Source organism: Equus asinus, chromosome 1 (genome assembly GCF_041296235.1).
Source record: "Equus asinus isolate D_3611 breed Donkey chromosome 1, EquAss-T2T_v2, whole genome shotgun sequence".
Taxonomy (NCBI): Eukaryota; Metazoa; Chordata; class Mammalia; order Perissodactyla; family Equidae; genus Equus; species Equus asinus.
The window spans coordinates 118,924,536-118,946,393 of NC_091790.1; positions in this window are offsets into that span (position 1 = coordinate 118,924,536).

Genomic DNA, 21,858 nt, shown 5'->3' on the forward strand with positions numbered 1-21,858 from the left:
AAATCTGTTTTAGTCTGCTCAGGCTGGCATAACAAAATGTCACAGATAGGGTGCTTTAAACAACAGAAATTTATTTTCTCACAGTTCTGGAGGCAGGAAGCTCAAGATCATGACCCCATTTAATCTTAATTATCCCCTGAAAGGCCCTATCTCCAAATACAACCACATTGGGAGTTGGGGCTTTAACGTGCAAATTTGTGGCGGGAGGACACAATTAATGTTGGGGGGGAGGGGACTGATTTCTCATGGGGAGTTAACTTCCCCCACTATAGTATGACGAAGGGCATCCATTCCTGTTGTCCCTTTATTCCCAAACTCTAACTTTCCCATTCATTGAGGCATCCCGAGCTACGGGAGCAGACCCTGATGGACCCAATACAGTCAGTGATTTCCCAATCGCTTGCGGCAGTGACTGACTCAGGGCTGGACCCATTAGCCTAGTTGATCTTGTCAGAGGAAGGCCCAGGTCTTTTATTGGATAATATGATTGGAGAGCACACAGCCCTGGAAGTTCCTCACAGCTGTCTTACTAGCAGGCATGACATCAGTTTGAGGACAAAGCAGACACGAGGAGGAGGGCAGAACCAAGAGCACAGAAATGGAGCTACACTGTGGACCTCTGCATCCTGAGCCCCGTCTTTCACTATAGAGGATCTGCTCCCTTTACTAAGAAAAGAGAAAAGAAGAGTTGAATGTTCCGTAATAAGAATCCTTACTGATACGCTCATTCCATGTGGGAGTCATGAATATATAACCTGATGCCATGATGAATCTCGGTCCTAAACAGGGCCGAGCAGAGTTCTTTTACATGAGAGGGCAGGGGTGGTGGGGAAGGCACGAAGATTTGGCCAAAGGGGAAAAGATGTTGTATCTTTTTATGAAAGTCTAGTTATGTCTACCATGTAGGCCTGAAAAACTTCTTTTGCAAAGTTGTGGTAAGCGCTTACAGGAGATAAAGCCAACAAATTTTAACAAAACCCTGAGAGATGGAAAACGAGACTTCTGATTGACATCCTCTGAGCATCTGCAGCTTGTTCTATTTCAGAGCACACCTTTGCATTTTCAAGATTCGTAAGCCAAAGATTCTCATTTTTGCTTTAATTATTTTGAGTTGGGTTTCTGCCAATTTCAACCTAAGGAGTTCTGATGAATGTCCATTATTTTAAAGGCTACTCTGCTTAAATGCAAATACAGCCCTTAAGATGACAAATGGAAGGCCATAGATGATGCGGGGTCTGTGAGCCCAGGAGTCAAAAGAAAGATTTCTTAGACTCTTAAGATCTGGCAGTAGTGCTCTTTTATTTAGAGAATAGTGTAGCATGGGGACAGGACCCATGGGCAGTCAGAGCTTCTGCTGCCCCAAGTTGAGGGTTAGAGCTAAATTTAAGGCATAGGTATATGATTCATCTCTTTACAAGACAAAGGAAAGAACATGAAAAAAAGTTAAAATGGTATCAGTGCAGGTGGGGTCTGGTCATTGGGTGATCCCATGACTTTTAGACAAGAATCAAATCGGATTAAGTAAAGGTTAGAAAGGTTAGACGCCACCACCCTAAACCAGTTACATGAGATTGCCAGACAGCAACCAACTTAAGTTCTTGCCTTCCCCATTAAGAGTTTCTAGGGACAAGGTCATCTCTCCTCTTCTTCCTGGTACAGAGAGGGAGGCACGTTTTACAGATAGAGATTTACCTTACAAATGTAAATGTGTCCCACAAGGGCAAGTTCCGTTCCCCAGAGCCTCCTTCCTGTCCCAGTTTATCAAAAGCTATCAGCCCAAAACAATCCCGATGCCAAACAGTCATATCTTGGGGTGGCCAATTTCAGGTCCCTACAAGCTCATCCCCCGCTTCCTTCACAAATGCAAATGTCTCTCAAAAGGGTAAGCAAAATTCCAGTCCTCGGAGCCTGCTTCTCATCTGTAGTTTTAAAAGTAACCAGCCTAAAATCCTCATTAATAGACACCGTGAATTCAGCAGAGTACTTGCCCAGCAGTGCTCCATGGGGTTACCCCGCCTTGGAGGCCAAAGGGATGTGGCTTCAGGTCCTGCCTCCTTCAAGCTAAGCTGCTCTATTTCTATTTGTTTTCTGTGCCGGGCTTCTTCATGAAATGCTATTTGAAAAAAGGATTCCATTGTTAGAAGGATTTGAAAATCACTGGTTTGTCAGTTTTAATAGAAGAGAGCAGGACAAGAAGGCAATGGGATGCAGAGAAGTCTGTTTGCCAAGGAAGTCCTGCAGACGGTCTCCCTTGAAGAGACTGAGCATTTTGGGCAGGCACAGCCAGAGGGCAGTCTAGAGACGCGGGAAGAGGCCGGGCCCTGGTTACGAAAAGGTAGGCTGGAAGGCACTGAGAAAAGAGTTGTCCCAGACTGCCTGCTTCAGTATCTTTTTTCTTAATTTTATTATTATTTATTAGTCCTTACTCCCAACGGGGATTGTCTGAATTCAACTCTAGTGAGAACAGATAGATACCAGAGCATTTTCCACTGCCTTTGCTATTAGTCATCATGCTCCTTGGCATACGTTGGCCAACTCAATTTATGTGTGTTTTGTTGTTGTTACTTCTTTTCTGTTTTACTAAAATAATCATTCTGAATGGCAAACACTTCGCTACCTGTATTTTTTTCTTTCCAAATTATTCACCAGATTGTATGTGTTTGCGTAAGCCCATTTTCCACCATGACCCACACTGGATAATTAACCACCCTTGCTCCTTCTAATAACGGGACCACAAAATCGATCTCTCAGCTCTTCTGACCTAAGATCCAAATACTCATGCTGAAGCCAAGGCTTTTAGACTTCCTATAAATCCAGGCAACTTTTTCCCTGGCTATTGTTCACAGTCTTGGAAATGTGAATTGAGCTGGAACTGTTTCCGCGTAAGTGGATAAAAGTCTGTGATGAGAACACTAATCTGCGAGTCACCTGGCTCTCACTGTGTCACAAGGTCTTCCAGAAGAACAAACATTCTTGGTCTAACTACTGACAGGGGTATGATGCTCTCTCTTTCCCTTGGCTCCCGAAATCTCCATTAGTCATATCCTCGTTGAGACCATTTGCTAAAATTCTCCATAGCTTGAAAGTTGAATCTATTCTTCCTGCTTAATAGGCCATCTTATGATCTAGTTTTCTTTTCAAAAGCTTTTTATGTTCCTTCTTCTCAAAATCATTTCTACTTTGCCAAACGATACTATTTTGAATAACAGTAAGAGAACTCTAGAAGTAAATTATGATGCGAAAATTGGCTTCATCAAAATAGGAGCAGATGGAAAAAAAAAAAACTTTTAATGGGCCTAATTCAAAGGACCTGAGCCAAGGAGGAGAGGCAGAAATCAACTGAACCTCTAGAACTGCATTTCTCAGGGAGGACCACCCACTTCTGAATCACCTGGATTGCAGGTTAGAGATGCAAAGTTCTGAGTCCAACATCCAACTTTTAGACTTTATGAGTATCAGGCCTAGACATCTGCATTTTGAACACCCTCCCCAGGGTCAGTGACATTTGAGAACCTCTGCCCGAACAGCTGGGTCCATGCCTGCCGAACCTTCTCTACGTGGCATTTTCCTCACCTGGATAGATCCCTTCCCTCACTTAGGAGGCAAAAACAAGACTTTGAGTCCTTGTTAGTCTAATACTGCTCCAGGACCATTGATGATGCCGAGTTGTTCAGAAATCCTATTCCAGGGGCAAAGTGAGGGGGTATTATGATAAATCAGCCCCGGTCCACCTTTTCTGTTGAAAAGATGGTGCCAGCACATCCCCTCCTGATCATAGGGCAACCGGTATCATGAGAGAACACCATGTAGCAGCTACGTAGTTCAGTACAGCCTTACGTGTATGGGGGAGTCTAAAGAGCACCTCTCTCAATTTTTACATGTTCCTACCATGTGATCATCCCCGTAAATTTCTCTGTGCTACCCAGAATCATTCTCAACCTCTTCCCACATCATTATTATTTCCTTAGACTCCTAAGTTGAATTCACTCATCTATCACTGCATACGGTAGATGTGCTCACAAAAAATGTTATGAAATGGTGTTTTTTGTCTTTGTTTTTAAACCAAACCATCTTCCATTGACTCAAAATTTTATAGGATCTCAATAAAAATTACACTTCAACAATCATCTATTCTAACTCCTCGTGTCACAAATGGGGAGACTGAGTTCTTCCTGGTTCTTGAATTATATGATGCTAGATGTCTTTGTCCTTCAATTACAAATTTTACTTTTAGAGATTGAGTCTCTTTTCAAGAATATGAGGGTTTAGTTCCTTATTTAGCTATCCCTAGATCTTAAACTATCTTTTGTGACCTGTACGCTTGAAAAGGTTTTTTAAAAGGTCAAATTTGAGACAAAGGAGAAAAATGTTTAACTCTTGCCTCCCCCCACTTCCAATTTACCTGTATTAGCCAATTTTTCTGTTTTAAGACCTTAGACTATATTTTCCAAAGGTAATTTTCTCACAGACAAAATAACCTCTTTCTTTCCTAAAAGTTAATTGATTTAATTCCTTTTAGTAGAAGGGCTTAATATTTCAATGTATATCTGTTTCTTATTCTACAATTGATAGTGACATACCTCTGCCTAATCAATTCTTTCTTCTAAATAACCCTTCCCATTCAGCCTAGAATCACCTTTTCTGGCACCCATAATCAAAACTTAAAAGTTCCAAAGTTCTATTTCTCCTGCACATGTGAGGTGGGAAAAGCGAGGGAGATGGGCTGAACGGTGAGGCAGAAGAGAAGAAAAGTGTGATTGGATGTCTAACGACTTAAGCAGTCTACTTCTGAGGCAGCTTCCAGTTTTACAGTATAGTCTTCTTGAACTCTTCAATTGCAACTTTATCCACGTCACACAATTCATTAAATAATATTTACTTCCCATTTACCTCTGTGCTGAGCACCAGGAGACACAGAAGCAAATAGACAGTAAAATCCTCAAATGGCTCATTCTCTAGTGGGAAAGAGACAGAAGAGTAAATAATACAATGTGTTGAGTGAACTTACAGGGTTGTGAAAAAAGGAAATTAGAAGCAGAGAACTCTTTTTTTGGAAAGAGTCCAGATTTCTCCTCAAATATTGAATGATGTAAAGAAGGAGGAGATTTTGAGATTTTTAGATGACACCTGTTTCAGAGTAGATGGCAACAATTGATTGATAAGGTTAAATATCAGGTAGACAAGAAACTTTGTTACCAATTGCCACTGTTTATCCAGGAGGCATTTGAGGACGCCTGATATCAGGTAAAACAGTATAACGGAAGTTGAAGTAAGTGAAAATATAAGAGAAAATGAACTTTAGCATCAATGGAGGGATTCTGTCATGCATAAAAAGACCTAGATTTTAAGACTAAATAGTATGTGCTATATTCCTCTATTTCTCAGGATGTTGCATCAAATACTTTATACAGAAAACTCTGCCATTAAAGAGTCAGAAACTTGAAACAATGAATGCTCATTTTTAAAAAATAACTTCTGCCAGGGCCTGGCCGGCGGGTCATGGTTAAGTTCATGTACTCGATGCTGGAGGCCTGGGGTTCGCTGGTTGGGATCCCAGGTACAGTCTTACACACCACTTGTCAAGCCATGCTGTGACCATATCCCACATTTAAAGTAGAAGAAGATGGGCATAGATGTTAGTTCATGGCTAATTTTCCTCAAAAAAAAAAAAATTAGATTCTGTCATTCAAGGACTCTGGTTAGTCAGCAGGGGAAGTTGGCCATTCTAAAATGCAATACAACAATTTGTAAATGACTGGCTAAACTAAAGGGTTTCTTAAAATCAAATGACCAAAGAAACTCTCGAACAGTTTTGGTTTTGGCAATATCTGGAGATATTTTCATTGTCATGACTGAGTCGAGTGGGGAGGAGGTGTTACTGGCATTCTGTAGGTGAGGCTAGCGATGCTGCTAAACATCTTGCTATACACAGGACAGCCTCCCACAATAAAGAATTATCCAGCCCAAGACGTCAATAGTACAAAAGTGAAAACTCTGCGTTAGAGTTTAGCCAAAGTGCTGTGACATTGGTATATTAAATCTGTGGAATATGCATGCTTATAAAGAAAATAGAAGTTATCATTAGTAGATAACCTGTGTGGAACATAGAAAAAGGGGCTGCATGAGAATTTTGTTAAGAGTGTATTCAGAACTACCCGAGGGAGAGTATCCTTGGCTGTTGGATTGTGAGTTCCTTATCCCATGATCACGGTTATCCCTCTCTCAGCTGCAGGGCTCCTTATGAGATCATCTGAATTCCTTTTAAAATTGATCTCTATGTCCACCAAAGAAACATTCTGATTATGATTTTGCTTCTTACATTACTTAGCTTCAGTGAGAAATTGCCTTTGGCATTCTAGAGAAAGCTTTTATCTTCCTTTTTAGACATTGATGTTTTAGTTTCCCTTTGATTCAGAAAATCTTCCATGGCTTCTTTAATAAGAGTACTATATAGCGTTACATAAAAACTTCTGGGCTACCACTTTATTTCTTTTTTTTATGGGAATTTGCTTCTGACTCATCAATGGGTGTGAAATAGAACTGTGGAGGAAAAGAGATAACAGGCTCTGATCAAACACCAAGCATCACATTTTCCTGAAATTCACAGAAGATGCATAATGAGATATCACCTTACATATTCTCGCAACCTACATTTACCCAAAAGTACCAAAATGCAAAGTGGCCCCCAAGGAACCCCTTCCATCTTATAGGCTGCATGGCCTCAAAAGACCAAATAAATTGTGAGCATTTGAGCTACAACTGACACCTCTTGTGTGCATTTTTACTTATCTAAATTAAGATTTTCCACCGAGTTCAAGCATCTATTTAAGGTTCAAGAACTTATGATTAATATCTAAATTGCTGATGAGATATTTTTCTGATCCTGATCATTGCTGAGCAAATGGCATGATGTTAAATGCTGGAACAGCAAGATTTATTTTCCAAAGGTCTGTACTCACAGAACATGAGAGGGAGGCAGGAAGGAAAGGGGTGGAAGTCTGAGCAGCTGAATGATAAACAAAGAACCCTTTTGTTCTTTTCTTCACACTACAGAATCAAAGGCATTTCAGCTCACTTCCCACACCTGAGATGTTGTCACTGAGCCACTTCCTTCTCTCTGAAGTGGTTTTAGACAGTCATTTTGCTGTTCTGAAATTCACATCCTGTTCTTTTCCCAAACCACATCCATCCATGCTTTCCTCAGCTCATCCTCCCCAGAAACACCTAGTCTCACGGAGGGTTTGCATACGCAAGCTGAGAGCCTTACGCAACAGATAGAAAACAAGTTAAACTGGGAGGTAGGAGGGGAGGGAGTCATTTTCCAAGGAAACTGTAAGACCTTTTGAAATGCAGCCTATTTTGCCAGATTTCTGATCTTTGCCAGCATGAAGGCCAACCAAAGCAAATTACTTTGTGATAAATGTTGTCGATCCCATCAAGTTTCCTCTAAACTAAGTGTGTTGATGGAAGCTGACAATTTAACCTGTTTCACTGGGATGATTACCTGAAACTCACCTCACACATTCCAATTACTGAAGCACATGGCAAGCTTTGACTTGTTCATAGTTTCCTCCTGAGTTTTGAAGAGTAGAAACCTGGTATTTACCTTTATGGTTTGTTAGGGTTTAAATTTCTGTTGCTATTGCAGCTGTCTTAGTATTGCTAATCCCAAAGCAAAGAATGATGCAAAAAATTCATGCTCATTTTGAAAGTGTTAGAGAAATTTCTTTTAAACATTGACTCCTTGAATTCTGCAGGAAATGATGTCATTCGGTTCAAACAAACACTGCTCTCCACAGTGTTGCTCGTCAAAGGCACATGCTGTTCTGTGTTCTTGGAATTCACCAGCTTTCTCTTATGAAAGGTGGACAAGGCCATTAATAAATAATGGCAGGAGAGAGTTTTAAGGAATTTTAGTGATGGATGAGTTCTTGAATGAGTATCTAATTCATTCCTTTAACTTCAAACAGCTCTTTTGATAAGCCATCCGTGATCAATGCCTTTCTTTTGCGTTTTCAAATATTTTTAGAGAAGATCTGCCTTTCAGATTAGATAAAATGAGTAAACTGTCAACCTTCAGATGGGCACTACATGGGACTAAATATATCCACTTTCACGTCTGTGAGCAAATCCTAGATTTGACTAGATCTCTTCACATTCAAGAATACGTAAAGAAATCTTTAGAGAAATGATACTGAATTGTAAGAGCATGTAAACATAGCTCCAAAGACTTATAGAAAGAGCTCGTCTTTGAAGAATAACTTTAAATAAGAAAGAAAAAATTATAGATAATATTTTCTTAATGTCATTAAAAAAAGCAAGACTACATGGCAATATGGAAGAGGAATAGGAAATTGCAGAGAAAATTCATTAAGATGAAGACAGATTAAAAAAAAGTACTCTGAAATGAAAAATCAAAAAAATCTTCTAATGCAGAACCCAAATTAATACCTGAATTGGAGGCATTAATGAATAGAACTGATAATGCACAAAATAAATTGGTCTTGTAGAATATCAACTTATATATCTCCCAGAATGTCAAGTAAGAAATCAAAGAGCTTAAAATATTGACAGTGAAGATGATTAATGATCAACATGGAGGCCAAGGGAGAGAGAGTAATAAAATTATAGGTGTTCCAGGAAAAGATATGCGACTAGCAAGAACATAATGGAAATCAAAGATTTAGTAAAACAAATAAATACCAAGAAAGGTCAAAAAGGAGAAGCATAAAACAAAATAACAGAAGAAAAAGCAAGTAAATTAGTTAAGACAACAATAAAGGTAAATAGGAAAAAAATTCCTTTCTAAAATGCAAATGCCCAGGGTAAACATAAAAATTCCCAGGCTACTAGGCTCCTATTGTATAAATCAAAATGATGAAAAAATATTAAATATAAAAGAATAAATAGTATTAGGCAAATATTAAACATAAAAGAGACCAGGGTTATGATATTTTAACCCAAAGTAAAATTATAATTACAATGAGAAAAGGACTCTTTCCATTAATTGGTAAAAGCTATAATCAATAACAAAACTAAAACAATCAAAGATATTTACATGCTCAAAAACACAGCATCAAAATACTGAAAGCACAAATTTTAGACAATCAAAGAAGAATTAACAAAACCCAAACACATGTTTCAGCCAGAGGCATATTGAGGAAATAATAGCCATCTATTGACTTCTGTACTTTAAAATAGTTTTCCAACAATAAGCCCTCTTAGGTCCTGGGATTTCCTAAGCCTGCGTTCAGTCATGGAGCTTGGGGTTGCTAGAAACTTCAATTTGGCCACCTCCAACCTTGAGCAGCTTCATATGGGACTATTCAGGGAACCATTTGATGAGAGTGCAGTCTGCAGCATGGCCTACAGTCTCTGACACCAACTGATGCAATAGTGACTTCTCTTCTCTACATCACAATACACAAGGCATGGTCAAAGAAAGGCTCTACCACTTAGGCATCTGATTCAGCAGCCACCTGAAGAATAACCTGCTGGTACCTGTTAAAGACAAAAGGCCGTGCAGCTGCTAAGAAGTTCATACAGTGGTGCCCGAGGAGCAAGCTGTGCAGCTAAGATTGTGGCTGAAAGTTAGTGAAGATGAGCAGGAGGTATACCCAGGCAGCAGCCTTAAAATCTCTGCTATCATATATTTTGGATACTCCCATGCCTTTGTGGTTGATAATGCCTTTCAAGGCAGCAGCCAGCAGCAGAATGGCTGTTATAGCAATGCATGCAGAAACCACAAATTAAAGCTTCATTGTTATTTTTAAATATTGATATAAAAACTTTTATTACATATAAATCTGTTTGCTTTATCACAATGTATTTTAGGAATGCATTTGTGAGAGAAATAAAAGGAAGAGCTGTTAGTTTCTTCAAATATAATTTTAACTGTTGTAAAATTTAGGGTGGCTATTTTTAAAAATTTAAATTTGTTGTTATCTGTGTAAACAAAATTGTCAATTGTAATGATAAATTATTTGAAAAAATTATCCTTAAAAAGTCATGTCTAGGAATTGTGTGCACATTTAACTAGAGAATAAGAACGAATGTCCATGGAAGTAAGTTCAAGTGCTCATTAGTAATATTTGGGGGGATGCTCGGCCCTGGGGCTGAGTGGTTAAAGTTCCTTGCACTGTGGCTCAGGCTCATGAGCTCAGATCCCAGGCGTGGACTTACTCCACTCACCAGCTACACTGTGGAGGTGTTCCACATACAAAAGAATAGAGAATTGGCACAGGGCTAATCTTCCTCAAGCAAAAGAAGAAGACGATTAGCAGTGAGTGTCAGCACAGGGGCGAATCTTCCTCAGAAAAAATAAAATAAAATAAATAATAATTGAGAAATATTTTAAGTTTAATGGCATTATATCAAATCAGCATTTATTTTATTTTACAATCTTGGTATTCCATTTTATTATCAAGATTATATAATATAAAGAAAACTGTAATTTTTTTTCACCAAGTCTATATATATCTCTATATAAACCACAGAGAGAAAGTATTACTTCCTTTTCATCTGCAATCAGTTTATATGTACCTCAAAGTGTAGCTGTATTTGGAGATAGGGCCTTCAAAGCGGCAACTAACTTCAAGAACGTCAAGGGAATAATTAAAAATTTATTCAAAGACCTAGGGAATTACAAATATATTCAAGATAAGTAGGGCCATAATAAATGAACTTACAGGGCATCTCACTAGTGAAATGAAGATAGATAGAACACAAAGGAAGTTCCAGAACTGGAAAATGTAATATCTGGAATAAAAAAATTCACTGGATCAGCTTAACATCAGAGTAGAAACAGTAGAAGAAAGAGTAAGTGAACATGAAGATAGAATAATAAAAATTATCCAATCTCAAGAAGAGAGAGTACCGGACCACCACCAACAAAAATATACAGAGCCTATTGACTCTGGGGAAATATAAAAACTCTAATATACACGTAGTTAGAATCCCAGAAAGAAAGAGAATTGAGGAAAGCTTAAAGAAATATTTACCAAAACTTTTCCAAATTTGGTCAAAAACATGGACTTAGAGGTCAAAGAACTACAAGTAAGGCACCTTAAACACAGGCATACACACACATGCATGCGTACATACCCACACTTCAGTACATCATCATCAAACTGCCGAAAACGAAAGATAAATAATTTTGAAAGACGTCAGAAAAAAATGGCACATTGCCTAACAGGAACCAATATATGAATCATAGTTTACATCTCAAGAGTCATAGTGGAAGCCAGAAGACAATTAAATGGCATCTTCAGAGTATCAAAGAAAAAAATCTATTAAGCCAGAATTCTATACTCAGAAAATATTCCTCAAAAATGAATACAAAATAAAGACTATCGCATATAAAACAAAAGTAAGAGAATTCACTGCTAACAGAGCTTACTTACAAGAAATGCAAAAAGAAAGTCCTATGGCTGAAGGGAAATGATATCAGATGGAAACTTGTCTCTAAATGAAGAAGTGAAAAGTCCTGTAAATGGTAAATATGTGGGTAAATATAAAAGATAGTCATTTTTCTTTTCTTATTTTCTTTAAAAGTATATGACTATTTACAGGAAAAATTCTAATACCATATTGTGGGGTGCATAATATATGTGGATATAATGTAAATGAAAAACTCACACAAATAATGGAGGGAAAATAAATTACAGTATTACAAAGTTCTTGCATTTCATGTGAAATAATATAATATCAGCTCTAAGCATATGCAATAAATTAGGAATGCATATTGCAATCTTTACAACAGCCTATATAAATGAATAAGTAGTGCAAGGAAATACACTAAAAACCAACAGAGAAATTAAAATAGAATCCGACAAAACACAATAAACAATTATCCCAAAAAAAGGGCAAGAATAGAGACAGAATAAAAGAAAGATGGTACAGTAGGAAACATAGAAAACTAGCAGACATAGGTCCAGCTGTATAAAATAGAAAGAAACACTCTAATAAAAGACAGATATTGTCAGTGGATTAAAAAAATAAGACCCAATCCTTAGTTGCATATGAGGAACATTTTAAATGTGAAGAAACAGAAGAGTCACAATAAAAGAATAGAAAAAGATATATAAAAACAGTAAGATAGGAAAGCTAGAGTAGCTATAATAATATCAGGCAAAATAGGTTTCAAGACAAGAAATATTATGGGCAATCAGGAGGGACATTTCAAAATGATAAATGATCAATTCATCAGGAAAAAAAACAGCAATCATGGTTCAGTAACAAAATTCATGAAGGAAATAACTGATAAAATTAAAGAGAGAAATAGCCAAATCCATCATCATAGATCGAGATTTAAACAACTCTCTCAGAAATTGGTAGAACAACCAAACAAAAAATCAGTAAGGGTATAGAAGATTTAAACAACAGGATCAATTATCATGACCAAACTGACGTTTACAGAACAAATCTCCAATAACTGCAAGACACACATTCCTTTTAACTGTATATAGAATTATTACCAAGAACACCCACACTCTGTGAAGCTAAACAAGTATTAATACACTTCAAAAGGTAAAAATCCCGCCAAGTATGTTTTCTGAACATAGACAATTAAAGTAGAAATTAATAACAATAAAACAGCCCCAAATATTTAGAAATTAACCAGCACACTGCTGATCCCATGGTTAAAGAAATCAGGTGGAAAATTATAAAATATTTCAACTGAATAATAATAAAAGTATAACATATCATGATATGTGGAGTTTAGTTTAAAGCAACACATGGAGCAAATTAATAGCTTTAAATGCTTATAAATATATTTTTTAAATAGTCATTTAAATTCAATAATCCAAGCTATCATCCTAAGAAGGTGGAAAAAGACAATCGAATTAAATCCAAAATGAATGAAAGAAAGGAAATTTTAAAAAAGTGGTAATCAATGAAGTAGAAATGACACAAACAATAGAAAACATTAAGAAAGCCAAAAGTTGGTACCAACCACTTCTACTCAATATTGTACTGGGAGTTTGAAACAGTACAGTACTGCAAGAAAAAAAAATAAATGCTTAAGGACTAGAAAAGAAAAAGTAAATCACTTTTTATTTACAGACAATTTGATTATGCATGTATAAAATGGTAAGAAATTTACAAGGCAAATATGAAAATAAGAGAATTGAGCAATGTCACAGGACATAAATCAAAGGAGAAAAATCACTGTCTTTCTAAGTACTAGCAGCAAACAAGGGGGAAGTTAACATTTTAAAAAATTCTTTCAAAACAGCATCAAAATCATGAACTAGTAAGAATAAATTCAAAAACATGTAAAATTTCTACCCCCTAAACTATAAAATATTGCTAAGAGAACTTTTTAAAGACCTAAAGAAAGAGATATACTTTGTTTACGGATTGGAATATTCAACATTTTTAAGATATTAATTCTCTCCAAATTTTTGTATAAAATCAAGGTAATATCAATTACTTTCTCAGAAAACTAAAAAAAGATATTTAAGAAGGTGATTTGGAAATTTATATAGAAATGCAAAGGACTTAGAAGAGCCAAGCTAATCTTGAAAAAGAACAAAGTTAAAAGACTTACTTTACTTGAATTTAAAATTGACTGTCATAATCAAGAAAGCAAGATATTGGTGTCAGGATAGACAGAGTTCAACAGAAGAAAATTCGAGCCCAGAAATACACCCATATTTGTTTGGTCAATTGACTTGGACAGTATTTTCAACAAATGGCCATGGAAGAAGTGAATATCCACTTGGAGACAAAAAAACAAATAAATCCTTGATCCCTACCTCAAACACGCACACACGCAGGAAAATTAAATCATGTTGGATCACAGATAAAACCATATAGGCTAAAATCACAAAGCTTCTAGAAAGAAAGATAGAAGAATATCCTCATGAACTGGATGCAGCTAAAGATTTCTTGGAATACAGAAGCAGTGACCATAAAAGCAAATGAGTGATAGGTAATATTTCATTGGAACTCAAAATTGTCCTCTTTAAAGGACAATGTTAAGAATATGAAGAGGCAAGTCACAGAGTGGTAGAAAACATTCTAAATACATATAGCTGACAAATGACTTGTATCAAAAACGTATTGAGAATTTCCACAAACAATAAATTATTGGCAAAAGACTTGAACAAACTTATCACAAATGACACTGTATGAATGACCAATAGTACTGGAAAAATTTCTCTACATCATTGGTCATCACAGAAATGCAAATTAAAACCACAATAAGATGCCACTTTTCATCACTAGAGGGGCTAAAATTGCTACAGCTAACAGCATCTATGTTGGTGAGAAGCTAGAACAGCTAGAACTCTCATACCCGGCCTGTGGATATGTAAAATGACAAAACCACCTTTGAAGTGGTTTGGCTGTTTTTCATAAAGTTATATATACATCTAGCCTCTGATACAGCAATTCCAATAAAAGATATTTACCCAAGAAAAACAAATATATGTGCATGTATTTTAAAGACTTGTACACAAATGTTCATAGAAATGTTTTTCATAATAACTCAAAACTGGAAAACTGGAAATAATCTAAACATGTATCAACAGGAGAAGGATTTTAAAAATTGTGGTATATTTACAAAATAGAATACCACTCAGCAAGAAAAAGGAACGAGCTATTGATACATACAACAATGTGGGTGAATTTCACTGACATTGTGTTAAATGAAAAAAAACATTCTCTATGATTTCATCTATGTGATGTTCTACTACAGGCAAAATTAATATGTGATGAAAAAAATCCGAAAGCAGTTGTCTTTTGGTGGGAGTATGAACTGGGAAGGGAGACAAGAAACTTTCTTAGGTGATGGATGTGCTCATTATCTTCACGGGAGTTTGGATTACACAGCTGTATGTGTTTGTTAAAATTCATCACCTTGTATACTTAAGATATATGCTTTCACTTTATGCAAATATTATCCCTACATCAAAAGAAATAAAAAATAAAAAGGAATGTAAATAATTTTGAACTCTATTTAGTGTGTTTGCTATTTTTGCAAAGTTTTGAGTCAGGAATTCTAAACTACTCCCTGTGTATTCTACTCTTGAGTGAACGAATAACTATATTGAGGATAGTGGGAATCGACTTTCTAAACTCTTGGATAATGGCATTGTAAATACAGAAAGCACTGAAACTAGAGCACACCCTCTAGTGTTAGGCTGGAATTAGAGACGTCAGTATTAACTCCTTACAGATGATAGACAGATAGATAGATAGATAGATAGATAGATAGATAGATAGATAGACAGACAGACAGATAGATAGATAGACAGACAGACAGACAGACAGACAGATAGATAGATAGATAGACAGATAGATAGACAGATAGATAGATAGATAGACAGATAGATAGACAGATAGATAGATAGACAGATAGATAGATAGATAGATAGATAGATAGATAGATAGATAGACAGATAGATAGAGAAAAGAAAGAAAGAAAGGAAGGGGGAAAGAAAGAAAGAAGGAAAGAAGACAGACTGTGTAGATAAAGGGAAGGTGTAAGAAAGAATGTCAGGTATGGGGCCTAGAGGCAATGATATAACTGGAGAAATAAGCAAATGTAGCACCTAAGTCTTGGTTTCTATAGACCATTCTCAACTGAAAGAAACTAGGTCTTGGAGAAAAGATTTATTGAAGGCTGGAGCAGAAAAAGTACAATGTGAGCCTGTAGTATTTTGTTGTAACAGAAGGTTAAAAAGTGCTTAAAGAACCATAGAGTTGGGGCTGGCCCTGTCGCCAAGTGGTTAGGTTCGCACACTCTGCTTCAGCGGCCCAGGGTTCACGGGTTTGGATCCTAGGCACAGACCTACATTGCACTCATCAAGCCATTCTGTGGCGACATCCTACATAGAACTAGAATGACTTACAGCTAGAATATAGAACTATGTACTGGGGCTTTGGGGAGAAGAAAAAAAAAGAAGATTGGCAACAGATGTTAGCTCAGGGCCAATCTTCCTCAGAACAAAAAAGAAAAGAAAAGAAAGAAAAGAAAAGAAAAGAAAAGGTGATTCACATTGATTGTCAAAGGGCAATTTAGAAAAAAAGAATTATAGGATTGTATAAAAACAAGAACAACACAGAATCATGCTTCTATACAAAAGCAAAGAAGGTTGGAAACACCTAAAATGGGAAGATTGATTTTTCTCCTTAGAGAGTTGGAGCAGAATGGTCAAAAGGCGAGGGGAGGGTGGCAAGAAGGGAGAAAGATGATCAAGAAACACAGGAGATCAGCTGCAGGATCTTTAAGAACAAAGATGGTTAACAGTCTATGTAAATTTTTCTCCTCCTAAAATGTAAATCTCTAACTTTTGGCAAAGTTTTCTGTGCATAAGAAAGTCCTTTGTGAACAGATTTGTTGTAGAAATCAAGAACTGTGGCTGCGTGCATCTCTGGGAGATGCCATGATAGAGATAAATGAGAACTGTAAGATGCAAAACTGAAAATAATAATTCAGTAGAGGCAAAAGTCCAAACCAGAGGTCATCATTAGATGGCACAAACTCCCTCCCAGAAATTCATAGAAATCTTGGGAGGGCGTTCAAGGCCAACTTACCCAGATCTTAAGACATCTGAAAACCCCAAGGTGACAAATAGACTATAGGCTGCCCTCTTTCCCTACAACCACGTTGTTAAAAAGATATCTGTTTTCAGCTGCATTTCAAATTCTCTTATTTCTTTAGCATCTTCTTTGTCTTGCCAAGACCACTTTTCTGTCATTTTAATCTAAATTAGCTCTTCAAGTAAATAGGTGTGGAGAAAATCGAGGGAGAAGAGAGAACAGATCTGCAAGTAGAAATCAGAACTGAAAGAGCTGCAGAGCCTGCGCCTGCTCAAACAATCTCACGGGGCAGCACGCGCAGGACAGCGGGAAGCGGAATGGATATTGAGCTTGGCCAATTGAAGGACTTTCCAATCACTTTTGAAGCCACCGGTTGAATTTTCTCTTCTGAAATAAGTAGTCAGGTAGTGTCCAATTGCTCTGTTCGGGACAGACACTGTTACAGAGCCATCAGTGGTTTAGCTTCTTAAACCGTCAGCCAAATTGAAATCACTTGGGTGTCTGACACCTCATTTTTTATGAAGTTTGGAAATGAGATGTAGTGAGAAGACACTGGTCTCCAAGTTAGAGAGAGTTCACAGCTCTAGAGGGAGTGAATACAAGCCAACTACCCGCATCCCGAAAAGGAAATGCTTCCGAACACCTACATGTTAAAAAAAATAAGTTGCATTTCGCATGTTGCTTTATTTAAAAAAAAAAAAAAAGCTTGAAAAACTCTGTAGTGTCATGTACTACAGCTCCTTTTGTGACATTTTGTTTTCTGATTTCCCAGGATTTAATTTCTCCCTCCTGTCTTATTCTGCATTTATCTTGAGTCAGAGCAGTTACTCCCTTTCAAAGTATTAGCGCTCCAGACAGTTCAAGGACCTCCCACCAAATGGTCAGAGGAGTCATCTAGACTTTGTGCTTTGCTTTGATTTCAGTAGGGACCTTCTATAATGAACACCTAGCAACCCATCCTATAGCCTAGGAGTAGAAATATTAAATATGCTGCTGCTGAAGACCACCTTTTTAATTTACATGGACACAGGGTTTAATGACCAAAAAGAAGAATTATGGATGAGGTGAGTATTGACATAACGATCTGGTACGTCCATAAATGAACCAGAATTTTTAAAATAAGGATTGATCAATTTTGTTGCCTGTCAAATCATATTTAAAGACAGGATTTATATACAGCTTTTAACATCTGATATCTTACTGTCTCGTACAAAATTCCTACGACAAGACAGAACTCTCATTGAAAACAAGATTTGACCTGGACCACATGAAAAACAAATGGTTGTCTCTGAGATGTTTGTTTATGCTAACGGGTCTTTGGCTGCCTCCAAGTGGTAATCTCTACCTCAGAAATCAACATATTTGCGCAGAAACAAATTTAGCTTGGGTTCACAGTTACTATTTCAGGAGTTTGGTTTTTTGTTTTCGTTTTTTAAAAATTCACTGGTCTCCTCAATTCTTGATAAAGACTCACAATATTTGTTTTGTAAAATAAAAACCAGAATTGAACAATATCATTTAAGATGGTCAAGAATGTCCTCTGGTGTTGAAACCAGAATTGAGAGTTTCTGTTTCTGTCCAACCTACGCTATTTTCTGATTCTTCGCTGTGTTATAAAAGGATAGACTGAAGTTTAGAAAGGACGCTATCCTAACTCTCCTCCCCCAAATCTGTCTTCCCTCCTGCCCCAAAACGTTTCATTTAAAGGATGACAACAGATGGTCCACAATGCTTGGGACTTTTAGGAGTGACCAATACTATGAGGAAAAAAGCAATATTAGGATAAAATAAGAATGAGATGAGATTGAATGAGCAACTTGGAGGTGCCTATGCGAGTCACACAGGCGATTGCCAATCGAGAGGCATTACTCTTTATAAAGGGAAAGGAAGAGCCTACAATGTTCTCTCATTTGATTTTCAAAAAATTAAATTCACTTTTATGGATAAGAAAGCAGGTCTCTGAGAAATTAGGTCATTGTCCAGAATGAAGCTACAAAAATGAGTGATGGAGTCAGAACGAGATTCACAGCCATCTGCCTCCAGCATCTATCTTCTTTTCATTAAAAAGCGTAGAGATGTAACATGTTTATGGAATTACAGGGGGAAAGGAGGCAGAATTTAAGATAGAGAATGTGAATGCAAGGGGAGAGAGGGGGCTCCAGTCAGAATGCAGTATCTCCAAAACAGAAGAAAGACAGGCAGAGGAATTTCTCAGCACAGAGGCCAAGGGAAAATGCCAAGTTGGATTTCAGGAAGTGATAAAGGAAATGGGTATGGATTTATTTATTTATGTTTGTTTGCTTGAAATGTAAGGGTCGCCTCCGCATGGTGCTCTCGTTCTCAATGCTTCCTGTTTGCAGGCTCTTTTCTCCCCACCTGTTAGCCTCTTCTTTTCTGTAACTTCATCCTATCTGTCTCTACAGACTTCTTTACAGCATCATTTAAATATCTTCTTGTGTCTTTCAACAGCAAACACCTTTTCCTCTGCCCTATCTGTCCTTTCAGCTATGGCTCTATTTCTTTCCTACTTCTTTTCAAGCAAACGTGTTGACTCCCTTGGTTTTACCTCCTCACTCCCCATTCTCTCCTCAGTCTGGGTTCCTGCCCGAATCCATTACCAACACTTCATTAATTCTAATGAACGTTTCCAGACCTCCTCCTCGCTTGTCGTTTCAGCAGAATTTGACACCTTTATCATTCTTTGGTTTCCCTGACATCACTTTCTCCTGGTTTTCCTCCTGTTCATGCTTCAGTATCCTTTGTAGAGTCATCTGTTTCTGCCTGTCCTTCAGGTACTGGTGATCCTCAGAGTTCTGCCATAGGCCCAATGCCTTTCCCACACTAATCACTGTCCTATGATGTCCTTATCCAGGCCCATGGCTTTAATTACCACAATCTCCAGTCTAGTCTCCCTCAAGAGTTCCCCAACCTTATTTTCAACCATCTACAGAACATGTACACTTGGATATCTCATTGACACTTGAAACCAAGCATCTCTAAATCTGGACATACTATATTATTCCCCAAAACATATATTTCCAGAGATGTTCACATTAGCAAATCACTCTACTCACTTTTTAGTTGTGAGAGGTGAACACCCAGAAATCTTGGCTTGTTCCCTCCTTCACCAACCCATTTCCACTGCATCTAATTAATTGCCGAATCAATTTTACCTCCCAAATATTCAAATCTGTCCACGTCACTCCCTTCTCACTACCACTATCCTAACTAAGCCAACATCATTTCTCACCCTCACAATAGCAGCCAATTCTAACTATCTTCTCTGCTTCCAGTCTTGTACACTTTAATCCGTTCTTCATACTGTTCTCAAAGTCCATCGGGTCACTCTTTTTCTTAAAATATTTTAATGGATTCCTAGGGTGTTTTAGATGAATTTCAAACTCTAAAATAGCTTGCAAAACTCTATCTGATCTGATCTCTCCCTCGCTCTCCTACCTCATTTCTCGACACACTCTCCTTCCACTCTATGCTCTAACAACAGAACTTCCTGGGACGCTGTTCCTTCCACCACATCACCCTTCCTTTTCATCTGGCTAACTCCTGTTCATCCTCCAGGACTCAGCTCAAATATCACTTTTTAGAGGGGCCTCCCTGGCTTTCATGTGTGGTTAGGTTTTCACTCCCATAGCACCTAGCACTTTTATTATCACAATATTCATCATACATTATGGTAACTAATCATTGGATTGTCTTTCCCACTGGACTGTGAGTTCTACAAGCACAGGGCCCATAAGAACATGCTTGCTATTATATTTGCAAAATGGTGTGTCTGACACACAGTCAGTTCTCAATAAATACTTGTTGAATAAATGAACCCAACTCAAAGGACAATCCCATAAAACCAGAAAGTCTTCACCAGGAAGTCTAAGGTGGCTGGACACAAAGTGGTGCCCTTCAGTCCCATTGCTTTAACCTCATTGTTTGTTCGTTGCTCCACCAATGTCAAGGACAGTGAATACATGGGATACAATGTGATCGGAAGCTCATGGAATGAATTTATTAATAATAGAATTTTAAAATCCTAAAAACAATCTACTCATGAAGTGTTTAGAAGAAACTGATCACCACCATCTCATAGACTAAGAAATAAACACAAGCTAATAGTCTCTTGTCCAGTTCATAACGAATATTATTGAATCCAAAAATAGATTTAATAGAAATAACATTACAAAAATAAACAGCTGGACTGGCCTATAAATTTCGTTATTGTCAAAATATTTATTAAAAAATGAAACATCTTAAAAGTTATAGCAGTAACTCTGACCTCAGAAAATCAGTCTTCGAGAAATAATAACCATAAAAAAGAAAATTCTAAACGGAGGAACTTATACCACATAAAACTTCATGTGGATTTTGAAAGCGATCAAATAAAACCCATAGTAAAATTAATTAATCCCATTGAGAATAATTTTAGTAAGATAAAAATGGAAAAAGAAAATTCAAAATGATTTGACTGCCCTTTAGAGAGAAATGAACAATAAACTAAGTTAGCTTAGTGGATTTTTATCTGAAAAATAATATTTAGCAAAAGTTTACCATTAAATAAGTGTATATATGCATCATTAAATATCTATATACGCTCAATACGTATCACTAGCCATGTGTGTAACTGTACACATACATGTATATATAGTTGATGACGTACACATACGTGCATATCATTAAGAGAAAAAGCGTAATCTCTCTCTGTCTCTGTCTACGTAATAACAAATATTAAAAATCTCCTTGGAAATAAACATAGTTAAAATGTCCATACTGCCTAAAGCAATATACAGATTCAATGCTATCCCAATCAGAATCCCAAGAACATTCTTCACAGAAATTGAACAAACAATCCTAAAATTCCTATGGGGCAACAAAAGACCGCGAATTGCTAAAGCAATCCTGAGCAAGAAAAACAAAGCCGGCGGAATCACAATCCCCGATTTCAAAACATACTACAAAGCTACAGTGATCAAAACAGCATGGTACTGGTACAAAAACAGGTGCACAGATCAATGGAACAGAATTGAAAGCCCAGAGATAAAACCACACATCTATGGACAGCTAATCTTCGACAAAGGAGCAGAGGGCCTACAATGGAGAAAAGAAAGTCTCTTCAACAAATGGTGCTGGGAAAACTGGACAGCCACATGCAAAAGAGTGAAAATTGACCATTCTTTTTCACCACACACCAAAATAAACTCAAAATGGATCAAAGACCTAAAGATTAGGCCTGAGACAATAAGTCTTTTGGAAGAAAATATAGGCAGTACACTCTTTGACATCAGTTTCAAAAGAATCTTT